Here is a 17,600-nt window from a genome sequence, read left to right as displayed (position 1 = left end):
ATAATTTGAACATGAATACATCCATTTTGGCATTTAGACATCCATATAAAAATGAATACGAATACAAATGTCCATATTTAAATAAAATCCAATACGGATATCAGATATTTCGAATATTTTGCAATTCGAATCCATCCTCAGTGGGGAGCGGAATTTTGGGTCGGATTGGCGGGCAACAAAGTGGGAGACAAGAAATAGTTAAAACCGTCTCAGAAACACACTTTGGATGAATTCTAAAATTATTTATTTTTATTATGTATATAATTTAAATAATGGAAATGTAATTAAATTATTACACCATAAATAATAAATATAATAATAAAGAAAATTTAACTTGAACCCCTTAGAAACACACTACCTGGAGTTGAAGTCTCTCCATTTTGTCAACTGGGCTATTATATGGTTGGTGTTTGCTTTGGCTATACATGGCATTCATGCCAACCGATTGTTCTTCTTTCATTAGTACTAAAAGATACCCCACACGTTGCAGCGGGAGACTGCAAAGAATTTAGAATAAAGATCCATTGGGTGAGATTGAGATGTTGTATAGTTGATCTGCATCTTGTGGCACTAGTTGAGAATGACGCACGGCTTTTTTTGTTTATCTTGTTACTTTTGGTGTGATTGCTACCATCTAGCCGGAGTGATTGAGATTATCGAGCACCGAGTTGGTGATTGTGCGGACGCTCCGATCAAGCTTGTGAGGCTGCTGATTTTTCATCCTGCTATTTCCTTGTGCTTTACATCCTTGTTATTTTCTTCTGTAGTTATAGTCGGTTAGAAGAAATGGCTAGTTTAGCTAGACGACTATGTTAGCCTCTTTGTTTGATTGAGTACTTCAGTAGTTGTCTAGGCTTGCTACTAGACTTGTGTAGCACTACTATACTAAAGATTTGTATGGACGACTCAAACAGGTTTATAGGGGGCGGTTTGGCCAGCCGCTTCTACCATCCTGTTGCTACACAAATCATAGATTTATAGGGATGGTTGGCCAGCCGCCCCTACAAATCATTTTTTCAGAAATCACGATTCCTAAATTAAAAAATAGCAAAAAAATAGTATTTTTTTTAACTCGGGGAGGCCCCCACCGGTCAGCCACCCCTACAAATTTTAAGCCCCTTCGCAAGTCGCGGCATTTTTAATGGATTTTAGTTCCCGCGTATTATCCTAAACCGAGTTTAAATTGATTGTTTGAGGTCCTAAACGAATTCAAATGAAAAATTTGTCAACTGTAAAGTTTCATAACTTTTCGAGACCTATAACTTTCATTTTGGTAGTTTCTCCATTGAGGTCGTTTACAAAATTTGAATTTTAAATTTGAGAAATTCAAACGTAGTTCTTCTTGACAAGATGATTTCAAATCAAAAAGTTGTCGACTATAAAGTTTCACAACTTTTTGAGATCTACAACTTTTGTTTTTGCTGTTTGTCCATCCGAGGTCCTTTAAAAATTTCAAATTTCAATTTTTTTGAAATTCAAACGTAGTTTTGCTTGACAAGATGATTTCAAATAAAAAAAGTTATCACCTACCAAGTTTCGTAACTTTTTGGAACCAACAACTTTGTTTTAGTTGTTTCTCGGTCCGAGATCGATCAGAAAAATCCAACACTAAGCATCGTCGTCGGCGTTCACGCCCAGGCTGCTCAGGAGCGACGTCACGACGTCGCCCATGCTGCAGTTGCTCGCCGTGAACACCACCAGCTTCGCCACGCGGTCCATTGGCAGTGGCAGCTTCCGGTTGCTGATTGCTGTGACGCCTGGAAGGTTCTGGGTTTCGTTATTAGCTTGGAAATGGCTGGCTGATGATGATGTGGTTTCTTGTGTTGTGCTGGGCATGCCGCCATGGTTTGCCTTTTATAGGCTGCTGGGAAATATTTGCACGTACCTACTTGCTGTGGATTATTATTAAGATTCTTGCACGTGCCGACTAGCTACTACTTGCTGTGGATTAAGATTCTGGAAACCTTTTTCTGTAGTACTAAGCAAGTGTTATCACCTAAACATGTCAACATGCATGCATGTGTGACTTAGACTTGTTAGCTTATATAACTGACAAGTGGTTCTTCAAGGAGGCTATGCCAAAACTTAAACTCACTAGTGTAGAAACATTTTTTTTACATATAACTAAAAAGTCGATTTCTTGAGGCTCTAACCAAAAGGCATGTGAAAATGGGTGGGTGGGCCACCCTGGGCCGTTGGCCAGGCTCCCCCGTTACTTACCCTTTAGGCCCAAAGGCCCAGAATAGAGCAAAAGGCCAGCGCTGAGGGGCGCCGCCGTGACTTCGGCTCCCGGGCATCACGGAGCTGCGAGCGCTCGAGGTTGCGGCGCGGTGCGGAGACGGGATGGGAGACCGAGGAGGCGCCATTACTCCATGGCGGGGAGGCCGAAGCGACGCTCTATGCGCCGAACTCAACCCCGATCGGATCCCAGGTCAGCCCCAATCCTCCTTCATTGTATCTCTGTCCTTTCTCTTTTCCAATCCCCAACCCCAAACGAAGCTGATGGATTTGATCTCCCCAAGCTACTGCTTCTAGTGAGAGCAACTATGGCTGGCGCCTGGCGGTGGCCGGTGGCCGGTGGTCGGAGTCCGGCGAGGCTGATGCTGGTGGAAGTAATGAACCTGAAACACATCCAAATATAGAAGAGCCACATGAAGCTCCAGGTCATCCGGAACCAGAACCAACCATGGACAATTTCACCAGTGAGTTTGATCCTAATGAAATTGTATGTGATCCAGCTCTTAGAAAACAAATATATGAGTATGCACCTGAAATTCAAGACCAAGTTAGGAGAGCATATATATTGAAAGGTCCATCACAACCAACAAATATATTGAAAGATCCAGGTTCAAGGGGCTTTTCTTTGGGTTGGTATAAGAAATATAATTGGTTAGAATATAGTGAATCCAAAGATGCTGGTTATGATGTATTTAACAAAACTGGTTGGGGAGATTGGAAACATGCATACAAAGCATTACCTGAACATGTTGGTGGTGTAGGTAGTGCTCACAACAAGTGTGTTTAGAAATATGGTGACTTTAAAAATCAAAGACAGAGTGTGCAGAGAGTATTAAAAAGAGCTAGAAAACAATCGGAGGAATTATACCAAACTCGTTTAACTTCTACTTTACAATGTTCAAGATATCTCTTAAAGCAAGGCGTAGCTTTTCGTGGACATGATGAATCTTCTTCCTCTTTGAACAAAGGCAATCTTCGAGAGTTGATTGATTTTCTAAAAGACAATGAAGAAGTTAGGAATGCCTATGATCGAGGTGGCTTAAATTGTAAGATGACTAACCCAGATATCCAAAGGATCTTGCAAGGTGTTGTGCAGAAGAAATAACTGAAGCAATTATGGAAGAGATTGGTAATAGGCCATTTCTGTTCTCATTGACGAATCACGTGATATATCAGTAAAAAAACAAATGACTGTTATTTTAAGGTTAGTAACTAGTATATTGTGTCAGTTCTATTAAGTTGTCTAATTCTGTACAATATTAAGTTTTATTAGTGTTTTTTTTAAATGGTGTACTACTGCAGGTTGTGAATTCTAAAGGGATTGTTGTTGAAAGATTTCTTGCTCTTGTACATGTCAAAGAGACTACAACCGATGCATTGAAGGAAGCATTGCTTGCTGTCCTTGATAGGAACAAGCTATCAGTTTCTCGGATATGGGCAAGGATATAACGGGGCTTCTAATATGAGAGGTGAATTTAATGGACTGCAGCGTATTGAAAACTGGCGAGGTATCTACAGAAAATGGAGTATTGAAACTGGCAAGGTATCTACAGAAAGAGGCTTGAATCAAGAAACTATCCTTGCTAGGCCTGAGGATACTAGATGGGGTTCACATCATGTTACTTTGGTTCGCTTGTCCCAAATGTGGGACTCAGTGATAAAGGTTCTTCAAATAGTTCATGAAGATGGACGAGTGCCAAATCAAGCAGCTGGCTTGATACAGAAAATGGAGTGCTTTGAATTTGTTTTTATTATGGTGCTTATGTTAAAGGTTCTTGGCATCACAAATGAGCTCTCACGTGCCTTACAAACAAAAGGTCTCAATATTGTTAATGCTCTTGAGGTTGTTCTTATCAGTGTCTTCTTACAAGTTGCTGTTCTTATTCAGCTATTTCCAAGGAGAAAAGTCTGTTAGGCTGTCTTCAACAGCTCATGCAAAGGGCAACCCAAATGCAAAAAAAGGTTGTGCACAGTAGTTTAGCATGCTTCAACAGACGACGCATTCGTGGTACCCATTTTGGGTACGAGCCGAACCAGGACTCATTTTTGCACCTTCTCTCTCCAAGACGCAAATCGCCGGTGCTCCATCACGTTGTCGAGGCGCTGCTCCCTCTCCTTCTCCCGCTCCCGCTCCACCCTCTCACGTGCGCCGGCCGCGGGGGAAGGCCCGTGAGCAGCCGCGGGGCAGGGTCGCTGGGGCTCCCGTGCGCTCGACCGAGTCCAGATCCACCTCCAAGTCACCGCGCCAGCCATCGGCGGCCACCGCCACCTCCAAGTCGCCGCGCCCGCCCCTGCTCGCCGGTCTGCGACGCCGGGGCTGGCCGGGATCTCGCGCCGCGGTGGGGAGGCGCAGGGCGGCGGCGCTGTGCTCCGTGGGCGGTGGGGAGCTCGCAGGCGGGGCGAGGCGGAAGGGGACGGCGCCTTCCCTGCGGCGAGGCGCGGGGAGCGAGCCCACGGCGGCGCGAGGAGGAACAGCGGGAGGGAGGCCGCGAGGAAGAGGACGGCGAGGCGGAGGCGGAGGACGGCAGCGTGAGGAGTGAGCGGAGGACAGCGAGGCGGAGGAGGAAGAGCAGGGGAGGCCGCGGGACGAGATTTGCGTTCTCGTTTTTGGTTCGCTGTTGGAGAGGAGTAAAAATTGGGTGGGGATGCATTCACTGTGTATGACCCAAAGATGTAGTATTTGCCTACTCATTGTTGGAGACAGCCTTATGTCACCTTATATGCCCCCGTATATGTGAAGTATCTCATTTTTTTAATTTTATTTTTATTTTTATTTTATATTACCTTTATTTTAAAATAAGTCTAGTCTTACTCTCTGAGAATCATCGTAAGTCAAAATATCTTAAGTGTGACTAACACAAAGTAAGTAGATTACGAAAATATATTTTACGATATCTATTTTGCATGTAAGTTTAGGTGACCTACATCGTAATGACCATTTCTTTCATTCTGTTTATAAATTATATTGAGTTTCGAGAAGTCTTTTGATATTTTGATCACTAATTCTTTTTCTTAGATACATGTCAATTAGTACAAATCAAAATCTTGCTGAAAGACATGTGAAAGAGAATTTATTAATGTATCTTATATTTAGGATGGAGTGACGAGGGAGTATATCACAAAACTGTTTATTGGTACTAACATTGTCACAACAGCCACTGGTTTAGAGAATAATAACATGTATCTCCATGTCGCACAAGACTACTTTTTGATACACTCAATATAAGATACATTATATTTAAGGATAACGGCCCTATTCGGTTTATCCCATATTCGACTTGTCCAGCTTCTTTTTTCAGCCGGAACAGTATTTTTCTCTCACAACAATTCAGCCGGAACAGTAGTTTCAGCCAAGTTTCAGACCAGCGAACGGGGCGAACGTGGCTTAAATATGTAGTTTTGAGTTACTGTTAGAATACATACAATTTGTATTTAGAAGAATATGTAATTTTCTAATAACATTTGTCTTTTCCCCCTTTCTTATCCATGGTTTACTACTAGGTATTATACAATAATAAATTTTGTATTGTTACCGGGTAGTATCTCACTTGGGCCTTGTTTAGTTGGATGAAATTTAGGAATTTGGCTTTTGTAGCACTTTCGTTTTTATTTGGCAATTAGTATTCAATCATGGACTAATTAGGCTCGAAACGTTCGTCTCGCGATTTTCAATCAAACTGTGCAATTAGTTTTTTTCGTTTACATTTAATGCTCTATGCACGTATCGTAAAATTTAATGTAATAACTACTATAGCATTTTTTGGAAAAACTTTTTAAAACTAAACAACACCTTGGTTTCATGTATGAAAGGATAGATCTGCGAGCATAGCATGCCACTATGGCAGCGAGCAAGTAGCCGACAGCCGCATTAAATCCCGTCGGGCCGCTCACAATGTCAGGAGCTGTACGCCTGTACCATAATCATACTCGCATACAGGATCTTCTGTGCCAGCGTTCAAAATACTCTAGCCACTATGCTTGCCTATGCGTAGCTGGCGCTCCAACAGCACGTCACGTCAGTATTAGCACAAAGGCCGTGGACAACAACCAGCATGGATCAGTTTGGTCTGCTTGGCTTATTCTTTTTGCACTATTGAATTAGCCAAAATCAGGTCTCGTTTAGATTGTGAAAAAATTTCAACCTGATGAATAGTAATACTTTCGTCTTATTTGATAAATATTGTCCAATCGTGGACCAACTAGGCTCAAAAGATTCATCTCGTGATTTCGAACTAAACTGTGCAATTAGTTATTTTTTTACCTACATTTAATACTCCATGCAAGCGGCTAAAAATTGATGTAATGGAGAGAGAGTGAAAAAACTTGGAATTTGAATGGCATCTAAACAAGACCTCAGTCGAACACCCTTCACAGACTGGATCAGTTTGATCACCTACAACTAGTTATTAGTCCACTAATTGGTACTTCCCTCCCCTATGTGTTTTAGGATTTTGAAGATAGATTAGTATTCAGTTTAAATTATCCATGTATTCTTAATATATGCTAATTAAGGAATAAGCGGCTACTTAAAAGAAATACATGAAGGCATGCAAACTACAATCTCAGGCTGATATGTGATGAGGACATGCAACCTTTCGATACGACCATTGATTATAAGGTGAACTCGCACCAAAATGTTTGCATAATGATAAACCTAAGAATTAGTTGCTAACTAATATTGGTAAAAAATGTGCTTAGGAACAGCAGTGATGATGTTGGGATGTGGATGCACCATGCTCAAAGAGTCAAGACCCATCTTGGGATACAAGATCTTCAAAGCACAACATTTGATTCATCGACAGCCCGACAATACTTCATTGGAAAGGTCATAAATTCTTCTCTTGAGTACGGTTGAGGTCAATAAAACTTTATGGAAAGCTTTGTTTGATAAGTTTTCAAATGGACCTGATCCCACCTCAATATCACATCAGAAAGGCCTCCAAATCTGTTGTTTTTGTCGGGTGCTACGACATCGTGTGGGCTTGTTAATCACCCTTGAGACTCTAGCCCAAGTCAGAGCACACCCCAAACGTGTTCAGAGCAGCCAAAGGATGCCCAAAGATATCCTCTCCCTTGACCACCACCTTACGAGGCAAGCAAGGTCGTGCAAGCGAAGTTGGAGGCTCAATCAATGTCAAGTTAAGTCTATCTCGGACTCCAGGAGCAGCCTATAGTAAAATAGACACCTAGGTCGCATACGGACTCCATTTTCGACAGTCCAGCTATGGATAGAAAGATAATTTCATAAGCTAACCAATGGCACCGGTTTCGTGTCAAAATTAGATCGGAGTCAAAAGGAATTGTCGAAACAAGTCTGTATCACCATCTTTTGTGCCATTTAGACCTTGTAACGTGTTGAAACTCCTTAGAGACATGAATAGAGGGCCCTCAGCAACTCCTTAGACTATATAATATAAGTAGTCGTGCCCACGTTAGTATAATCTGTCGATGAAGCCAACATTATACTCCTATTCATGTCCCAAGACAAGATTCACTACTAATTTTTTATCCTATGGCATCGCTTCGCCTTGCATCAAACGCAAATCTGATGCAATAGGTGGCTGCTATTGCATTAATTTTGCAAATATGATGCAATATGTGGTCCTTATTGCATCGAGATGGAATTGGATGCGATAGTAATTCATATCGATGCAATATGTGTGATCTATTGCATCGATTTCGAACAAGAGATGCAATAGGTAAAAATTATTGCATCGGATAAATTTAGTTGCGTTACAATTTATTTTTGATGCAATATGTAGGTGGTATTGCATCGGTTTAGAATATGGGTGCATTTAATAAGTACTATTGCAATGTATTAATAGTGATAAACTTTGATGCAATATGTGATTTTTATCGCATCAGTTTAGCAATGATTCGATGCAATACATGGTCACGTTGCAAGAGGCTAAGACTGTCTCCAACAGGTGACCCATATGGGTACCCAAACTCAAAATGGGTCTTGGATGGTACTGTATCGGTTTCCAACAGGGTACATATATACGAGACTCATTTTGGGTTGCAACTGAGGCACAATCCAAATATGATTATCCTCTCTCCTAAAGACTCATTTGTAGAAAGAGTTCTCTTTTGGGTCCTATTGTTGGAGAAGACTAAAAATAGGTATTAAACCATTTGCCTGCAACGCTATTCAAACTTGATATGGGTCTTGTATTTTGGATAATGTTGTTGGAGATAGTCTAAAACGTATCATTATGCCACAAGTGCCCAGAGGGGGGCATAGACATGTCGCTACCCTAGTGTTCCCTCAGCCGCACGCCTCCCCACGTGCCCCCTCAGCCACGCACCCCAGTGGCGTACCCCAGTGCTACGCCACGCCCGCCCACTATGACTACAAGCCACCGTGCATCTCGCCAAGACGACTAAGATGGCGCGCGATAGCATGCCTTTTTGTAATCATTCCATAATATTCCCATGTTGCAATTTTGTGGAATTGCTAGATGATATTGTTATTATTCATCTACGAATTTCTAAACCATGCATTTGTTTTTTGTTTGCTTTGAATCAATATTGCAACACCTTGATTGTTAGGCATTCCATAACTAATATTATCCAGAACACCATATAGTAAATAAATTACGGTGGATACATGTCATGGACCCAAAAAAATTTAAGTTAAGATATCAGGTCAATCTTCATCAAGTTCCCTAAATATGTTCCAATTTAGTTGGGTGATCCACATTAGAAAAGCTACGTCATCAATGAATACTTAGTTCAACTGGTTGCTCACCATGTCTCTGTGATTGCATAGTTGTTGGCAGGCTCTTTATTTCAAATGAAAAATATGCAACTTCGAGATTGAATTTTTTTTTCTAGCTTTGTAGTGTTCTAATTTTCTCAAAGCAGTTCTCTACCGACGGGATGATCCCTGCCATGATACTATCACCAGCAGCCATCTTGTATTGTTCAAATTTCACCTCATCACACTCCAGTGCAGCTATGCTTCCTAGAAAAAGTGAATGTAGTGATGATAATGAACTCAACCGTGGCAGTTCGGCCATAAAAAAAGAGTGGTCCTTTTCTCAAGTACTACAAATTAGTATTACAGTAGGGCAAAAGAGCTACACATTAATATATGAAGCTGACCATCAAAATTGACATGTAGCAATACTTTAAGTAGGAAAATAACTGACAGAACTATATTTTGAGTTCTAAAGGACAAATGTGGTTACAAAAAGGTGAAAATATATGAGGAAAACAGAATGAATTTGACAAATCTAGTTGTAGCTGTCTCTTATATATAACTTTTGTTGTATTAAATTGGGTGAGGATTACAGGATCCTGTTCACCTCTACCTGCATCTATAAAGACCTCCACTACCATGTACCTATTCTTGAAATGGACCATGGTGACAACACACTTCCTTTACTGTAGAGCTCCTGCGTCCAAATGAAAGACCAGTCAATACTTTTAAGAGATGTAAGAGAACCAAAGCAACATTTTATTGTATTAGTCCCATTTTCTAAGATAAAAAATAATTTGGGGTGGGGGTTGGGAAGGCAGTAATGTAAAAAGTCAATCATCTAGCAGGTATACCAGAGAGAATAACACTACAAATCAAGGGTAGGGGCTAAAGTGAGAACGAGTGACAGAGGCTGCCAAGTCAAGAAACAATGACCGGTAGTTTTCATCTGTCATCACACAATTCGAAACTAATGTGGGATGTTGAACAACATTGGTAGTGCACGTCCACGTACTGAATATGTGCAAAATAGTTCAGCTAAAGAAAGTAATGGCTATCGTGCACAGAAAAATAACAGAGAAGACTATCATCTGACATGTGAAACAGCTTAAACTTCTAAACTGGAACCAGAGTGCTGCCAAAATTATTTTTCTGAACAATTTCTGAACCAAAACTTCTGAACATATGAAACAAGTTATTCATATATCTTGACCATTTTAGCACCTGTGAAAAGGACTGCACACCCGCTAGGCACTATAATTGCATGTGTACCACATATCTGAGACTATTTTAAGATCAATGCAAACCAGACAAGGCATATATACGATTTCTTTAAATAAGCACAACTCCATGCTTGGATAATAATAAAAACCTCCCAAAAGGATTTGCATCACACTAGTAGAAAACAGACCTTTTGTCTCGGCACCATTTTCGGAGTTACTCCCGGCATTTTTTGAACCCGGGAGTGAAGGAGATTTAATCCCGGCTATACCCTCGAGCCGGGAGTAAAGGTCGCTGCCCAACGCTGCTGGCTCGGCAGGTAAACCTTTAGTTCCGGTTAGAGGCTATAACCGGAACTAAAGATCGACATTTAGTCCCGGCTAGAGCCACTAACCGGGACTAAATGTTTAGTCCCGGCTGGAGGCTTTAGACGGGAATAAATATTGCTCTTTGTTCCTGGTTCTAACCTCTAACCGGAAATAAAGCTTCCGCCAGTAGTTATTAAAAAAACAAATAGTTTTAGTTTATTAGTTTCATTTATATTCTTTTCTTAAGTATACTTTGATTTTTAGAGTCTTTTGTTCAAAAAATAGTTTTAGATTTTAGGGGAAAATTATAATTTTCACACATAAGTTTTTAAGTTTTATTTTACCGTATTTCGACACAAAATTCTAGTGTTTTCAATCTATAATTCACCGTATTTCGTCTCACGCGGCACAAAGAAAAATGTAATAATAAAAATAATTATCAGAAAAACCTAAGATCTTGTGTGGGCCCATATTTTGGGGGTAAATAACTGCCAAAAAAATTTCAAACCATTTCAACATAGGCGGAGTCGACGTGCTTCACAGAGGTATATAGAACCTTTCGTCAAACCCTATCTATACACCTAGGTTCTCTGGGATTCTGAGGTCCATGTGCTTTCCAGTGCCAGATTGGTCTCAAACTTTTTCTCAAGACTGAAAATGCCCTGTGTGAGGCCACCGCCAAGTTTGAGATTTTTCTGAGCTGGTTTGGTGCTTTTTGCACTTTAGTTGAATTTCTGCGCGAATTCACTAATTAATTATACGTTGAACTAAGTCCACCCCCGAAAAGATCCTAAATGGTGCCAAACTTTGCCAAATGGTCTCTTGTGCCCTAGGTGACAAATCTCTGTGGAGGTCGACGCAAAATTCTAGTGTTTTCAATCTATAATTCACCGTATTTCGTCTCACGCGGCACAAAGAAAAATGTAATAATAAAAATAATTATCAGAAAAACCTAAGATCTTGTGTGTGCCCATATTTTGGGGGTAAATGACTGCCAAAAATTTTTTAAGCCATTTCGACATAGAGGGAGTCGATGTGCTTCACAGAGGTATATAGAACCTTTCGTCGAACCCTATCTATACACCTAGGTTCTCTGGGATTCTGAGGTCCATGTGCTTTCCAGTGTTGGATTGGTCTCAAACTTTTTCTCAAGAATGCAAATGCCCTATGTGGGGCCACCGCCAAGTTTGAGATTTTTCTGAGCTGGTTTGGTGCTTTTTGCACTTTAATTGAATTTCTGTGCGAATTCACCGATTAATTATACGTTGAACTGAGTCTACCCCCGAAAAGATCCAGAATGGTGCCAAACTTTGCCAAATGGTCTCTTGTGCCCTAGGTGACAAATCTTCGTGGAGGTCGACGCAAAATTCTAGTGTTTTCAATCTATAATTCATCGTATTTCATCTCACGCGGCACAAAGAAAAATGTAATAATAAAAATAATTATCAGAAAAACCTAAGATCTTGTGTGGGTCCATATTTTGGGGGTAAATGACTGCCAAAAAAATTTCAAGCCATTTTGACATAGGCGGAGTCGACGTGCTTCACAGAGGTATATAGAACCTTTCGTCGAACCATATCTATACACCTAGGTTCTCTGGGATTCTTAGGTCCATATGCTTTCTAGTGTCGGATTAGTCTCAAACTTTTTCTCAAGACTGCAAATGCCATGTGTGAGGCCACCGCCAAGTTTGAGATTTTTCTGAGCTGGTTTGATGCTTTTTGCACTTTAATTGAATTTTCGCGCGAATTCACTGATTAATTATACAATTATTGATGAAGAACTTAAAGATTTACGTTAAAATGATGTGAAAACAAATTTCCTGTCAAAAACCAATAGATTTAATGATTTTAATTAAAGTCTATATTTTTGCATTAACGAAAATAGTGATTATTAGTTGCATTATGTTCAATATTTATAATTAAAAAGACAATAGTTTAGGTTACATATTTTTCTTGTGTGCAGTAAATCAAAATAAATTTTATTACTTTTTTTAAAAAATATTATGCCTAATATTTAATTTACTAAGCAAATAATAAGAATTTAACATTTAAATAAAAAGAAATATATATAATACACTAACCAACCAAAAAACTATCGCGAAGTGAATTTTCCAGCCCCCTTTAGTCCCGGCTTCGATCACGGCCCGGGACAAAAGGTGGGCTGCATTTGGTGGCCCGCCAAAAATTACCTTTAGTCCCGACTGGTGGTTGGAGCCAAGACTAAAGGACCTTTAGTCCCGGCTGGTGGTTGGAGCCAGGACTAAAGGTGACCTTTAGTCCCGGGCAGTGTTAGGAGCCGGGACTAAAGGTCCCTCTCCTATATACGCCAGTTCCCTTCTCTTCCTCCTCTCACTTCTCATCTTCGACTTCATCGTCATCAGCGAGCCACGCCGCCGCCAACCGTCGCCGATTCGGCTCCCCATCACCAGATCATGGATCCCGGCCACCCCGACGCCGACCTCCTCGCCGGAGGAGCCCCCGACACCGCGCCCGTCACCGGAGGAGCCCCCGAGACGACGCCCCATGTGCGCCGCCTCTCGCCGCGGCCCCCACGCCGGCCTACACGTGCCACCGGCCTCCCCACCGACAGCGCCCCCCCCGCAGGCACTCCATGACGTCGGCGCGCTCCTCCCCACCGACGACGCCCCCCCGCGGGCACTCCACGACGTACACACGCCGCCTCTCGCCAGCATATGCACGACGCCCCGTGCGCGCCGCCTCTCACCGCGGCCCACGCCGGCCTCCACGCGCCACCGGCCTCCCCACCGACGGTGGCCCCCCGCGGGCACACTCCACGTGACGCCCGCGCTCGCCTCCCCGGCCACCGATGCTGGCCGGCCGCCCCGCGCAGGCACCACCGCCCCCGACCATCAATAAGTATATAATTATTTATAAATTTTATTTTTTATATATATGAAATGTATATGGAAGTATATGAAATTATATGTATGAAATGTATAAATTTATGTTATATATAATGTTATATATAATACTAAATTTCATTTTATATGTATGAAATGTATAAATTTACAAGTATAATACTAATTAAATTTCATTTTATATGTATGAAATTATAATAATGGGTTATATATATATGAAATGTATAAATTTATATTTATATATATATGAAATGTGTATGAAATTATATGGCTAAACCCTAAACCACCATATATATGTAATCCATTAAAATTATATATATGACATGTATAATTTTTACTTAGGAAAAAATCTATTGTGGAGTATGAAAAAAATTATATATCTATGAAATGTGTATGAAATGTCTATGAAACCCTAATTGCATAATTATTGTTTTTATAATTGTTTAGGCTCTCTATGGCCGACCCGAGAGACGATGATCTGGAGGCGGAAATGATGGATATTATCAACGCCGGCACTGAACATTGTGCCGATGTTGATAATGACCAGCAGGAAGACGACGGGAGTCAATACTTGAATCTCGATCATATTGTTGAGGAAGTTGTTCATGAAGATAATTCCGGCGAGGTATATATTTCTCAATATCTAGCTCTCATTTATTTATTATGCATACATGTAGCCCACTGGATCGACCTTCGTTTTATAATACTTTTTGTGTTTCTATGCGTACATAGCCGTCTAGATCAACGACGACGATGGGGAACACAAAGAATGTTCGAGGGGCCAAAAAGCCGTTGGAAGGCCGCTACATCATCTCAGAATTCAACGTGGCTACAAGCGAACCACTAGGACAATATGCACAGAAATTCATGTACCACGTGGGTACCTTGTAAGGGACAAGCTCCCGATCAATGCCCATGAATGGAAAAAAATAACAATGCTCCTCATATTAGTTATGTCTCTGATAAGGACAAGGAGCTGATTTGGCAAGATGTTCTTGCACATTTCACGCTCCAAACAGATGATTATCATGAAGACATCACCCACAAAAGGTTGACGAAATGAGTTAGGCATTGGACAATGAAGAAGATGGCCACCCAATTCCAATCTTGGAAGAAGCAGCTATACAAATCATACGTCAAGAAGAACAAGACTCCAAATTGGAACGATAAAGGCCCAATCGCGAAGGCAAGGCCCTACTGGGAGGAATTTGTACAGTACAAGACATCAGAAGAGGGTGTAGAACGGGCGAGAAGGAACCAAGAGAATTCCAGAGAAAAGCAATACCACCATAACATGGGATCAGGTGGCTACACGACTTCCATTCCCAAGTGGCAAAAAATGGAAGCAGACCTTATTGCCAAGGGGGTCATACCTGAATCAGCACCGTGGCCTGAACGCACAAAGCGTTGGTTTTTAGGTCATGGGGGAGGATTGGACCTAGTCACCGGGAAGCTCGTCCATGGCACAAAACTCGAAAGAGCAACAGAAAGGTTGATTCAAATTCTAAAAGCTAGAGATAGTGGACTATTCTGGCCTAATAGAGAGAAAGATGAACTGACATATTCCATCAGGACTGCTGAGCATTGTGGACGAACTAGAGGCAAAGGGGCCATTCCGTGGGTGCAAGGTTACCCTGAATGGATCGATTCGTACAGAAGCCGCCAGAGACGGAAGGATGAGGAGGCAGAGAGGATCCGCATCTTGCAGCAATATGTTATTGAGTCACAGGAAGCGGTGCTTGAATCACAAAGGTGAGAAAAAGAAATGCAAGCGAAAATGCAAGAGGAAGTCGCAAGGCAAGTGTAAATACAATTGAGTGCCCACGGGATTACAACAGCTCCGGGAATCAATATTAGCTCCGATCAGTTGAGAAGCAGTTGTGCTTCTACGGAGTTGCCTGATGCCATAAAAGATGCAGAGCTGCGCTTCTCCGTGAATGACATCACTGAACCTTTTACATCACGTGAGCTGCACATTCCAAAAGATAATGGCACAGTGAAGGTGGCTATTGGTGTTGTAAACCCTATCGACTGTACCAAGACACCAAGAATCCATGGGGCAGTAGTACCAGCTGGATATGCTACCGTCTCGGTGGATAAAGCTATTGAAGGTTTTAGCGATGTGCCTCTTGACATTCATGTAGGTGATGGGGAGAAGACCATGGGAGAAGTAGAGAAGTCATTCATTGCATGGCGCAAGCGCTACATCAATATTCCCGGGAAGCCGTTGTCGCACAATAGGTATGGATAAAAGTGAACGAAACAATTTTTTTATTAATTTTATATTGCCTCTTAAATAACAATTGACTCATTGTCTTCTGTACGCACATAGCAGGGCCTCCCCCAACCTAAGTCCAATAGTACAATCACCAGACCAGCATAGTGCTTCGAGCGGCGGTTATGATGGGGTAGAAGACACGGCTGCATCCCCACCATCTCCAAGACGGTCTCCACCGCCACCACCACCACCTCCAAGGCGTTCCCCAACGCCGCCTCGAAGGTCTCCAACGCCTGTTCCCCCACCATCTCCAACACGGTCTCCATCGCCGCCACCACCGCCTCCAAGGCGTTCCCCAATGCCGCCTCGAAGGTCTCCAGCACCTGTTCCCCCACCTCCTCCCATGAACCAGGAAAGACGGCTGCAAACAAATAAGCCATCTGCCCCACCGGCGAAGACGACCAAGAAGGCCCCCGTGAAACCAAGGCCAATTCCATAGAAATTGCCTGGTGAAATGAGTAAAGAGGAGTTACATGATGCGGTTAAAAAAACCGTCGAAGCATTCTTCTCAGGCATAGGGAAGAGGAAGTAGCAGGAGCAGAAGCACTTCCACCTACCTCCAGCTAAACTAAGGTGGATGGTGGAAGCTGAGCAGAAAAAGAGGCGGCAAGCTCATAAGCCCTCACCACCATCAGACTTTGACCGCACTCTTAGCAAGATAATCAAGAAAGCTGCTAAAGTAGGGAAAACTGTTGCACAACTCGGAGAACAAGAATTGCAATCAGTCCCTCCTCTAGTTATTGCTAATGAATATGGTTCAAACATAGATATGCTGGATATGATGGAAATACCTGCTGATAAAGAAGTGGATATGGCGGAACTTGCTAACTTTTATGCTATGAGAGGTATCGACCTTGGCGATTTCCTCTTCGAAAGTGCGCCGGTAGCGGATGAATGACAGAAATATGAGCATGGCAGGAGTCTATGGAATCCTAAGACCATCAATGAACTGGGTACACAATTGTTCAAGCTAAACACCTTGTACCTCGACGCGTGTCATAGGAAAGAGTTCTATATTTCTATCAGAATCAAAGACGACCATTGATTCCGTGGTGATGACGTTATGTACATTGAGTTAGCTGAATTACACCAACTAGTCCACCAGAACTCTCTCGACAAGACTCTCATCAGCTGCTATTGTCTGTAAGTGATTCTTTCTACTAATTAATAATAAGTCACTACGTATGTACATGTCTGTGTTTATTATCCTCACTCTATATATATGATGCAGGTTTGAGATGGGAGAGTGCAAAAAGAGAGGGTGTACTGATATTGGTTTCATTGATCCACATATCGTATTCAAAAACCCTAAACCCCAACCAACATGGAAAGCAGAAACGGAGGCCAATATCAAGATGTTCTTAGAGAAGCAACGTGACAAGAAATGTATACTCTTCCCCTACAACTTCAGGTAAGTGTTCATAATGTCGATGATCGTGTATCCATATATATATGTTCACTGTACCTGTGAGCTAATTAATGAGTGTTAATGGACATGGCAGTGAACACTGGATATTGATGGAACTCGATCTGGAGAAAGGTCTTCTAGGCATCTGGGACTCGATGAGAAAAGAGCAAAAAGAGTTCCAAGAGATGATAGATATTATTCAGAGGTAATTGCAGTCTCACTAGCAAAACTATTCCAGTCTCTCTGCATGCAAATTAATGGTCCAAATATTTTTTTATGTTATTTGGTAGTTGTTGGGAAAATGTCTGTTAGGAACACCATATGAAACGCAAAGTGCCCCTGAAAGTAGTGCTATACAAAGTAAGTACTATATACCTACCTTAGTTCAATTTCCCTATGCTCGGATGATGACAAATCTTTTTCTCGTAAAGTGGGTTCTGCTGTAGCCCCAGGAAACCAATCTCTGTGGATACTATGTTTGCAAGTTCATGAGAGTATGCTAAAAAAGAACTAGTCTAGAGGAAAAAAGGGTAAGTGTACACACATATATATATATATTCTCC

At 41.8% G+C, this 17,600-nt stretch overlaps 1 long non-coding RNA gene across 1 annotated transcript; it reads left to right on the top strand.

Annotated features, from left to right (window-relative positions):
- The first annotated feature begins 2,319 nt into the window (after nucleotides 1-2,319).
- On the top strand, nucleotides 2,320-3,277 carry LOC136485591 (uncharacterized). Its single transcript, XR_010766493.1, has 3 exons — nucleotides 2,320-2,431; nucleotides 2,523-2,702; nucleotides 3,207-3,277. It is a non-coding gene; the product is annotated as an uncharacterized lncRNA (long non-coding RNA).
- Nucleotides 3,278-17,600: the final 14,323 nt, after the last annotated feature.

This window comes from Miscanthus floridulus, chromosome 10 (genome assembly GCF_019320115.1).
Source record: "Miscanthus floridulus cultivar M001 chromosome 10, ASM1932011v1, whole genome shotgun sequence".
NCBI classification, from domain to species: domain Eukaryota; kingdom Viridiplantae; phylum Streptophyta; class Magnoliopsida; order Poales; family Poaceae; genus Miscanthus; species Miscanthus floridulus.
This window is presented reverse-complemented; position numbering and strand designations above follow the sequence as displayed.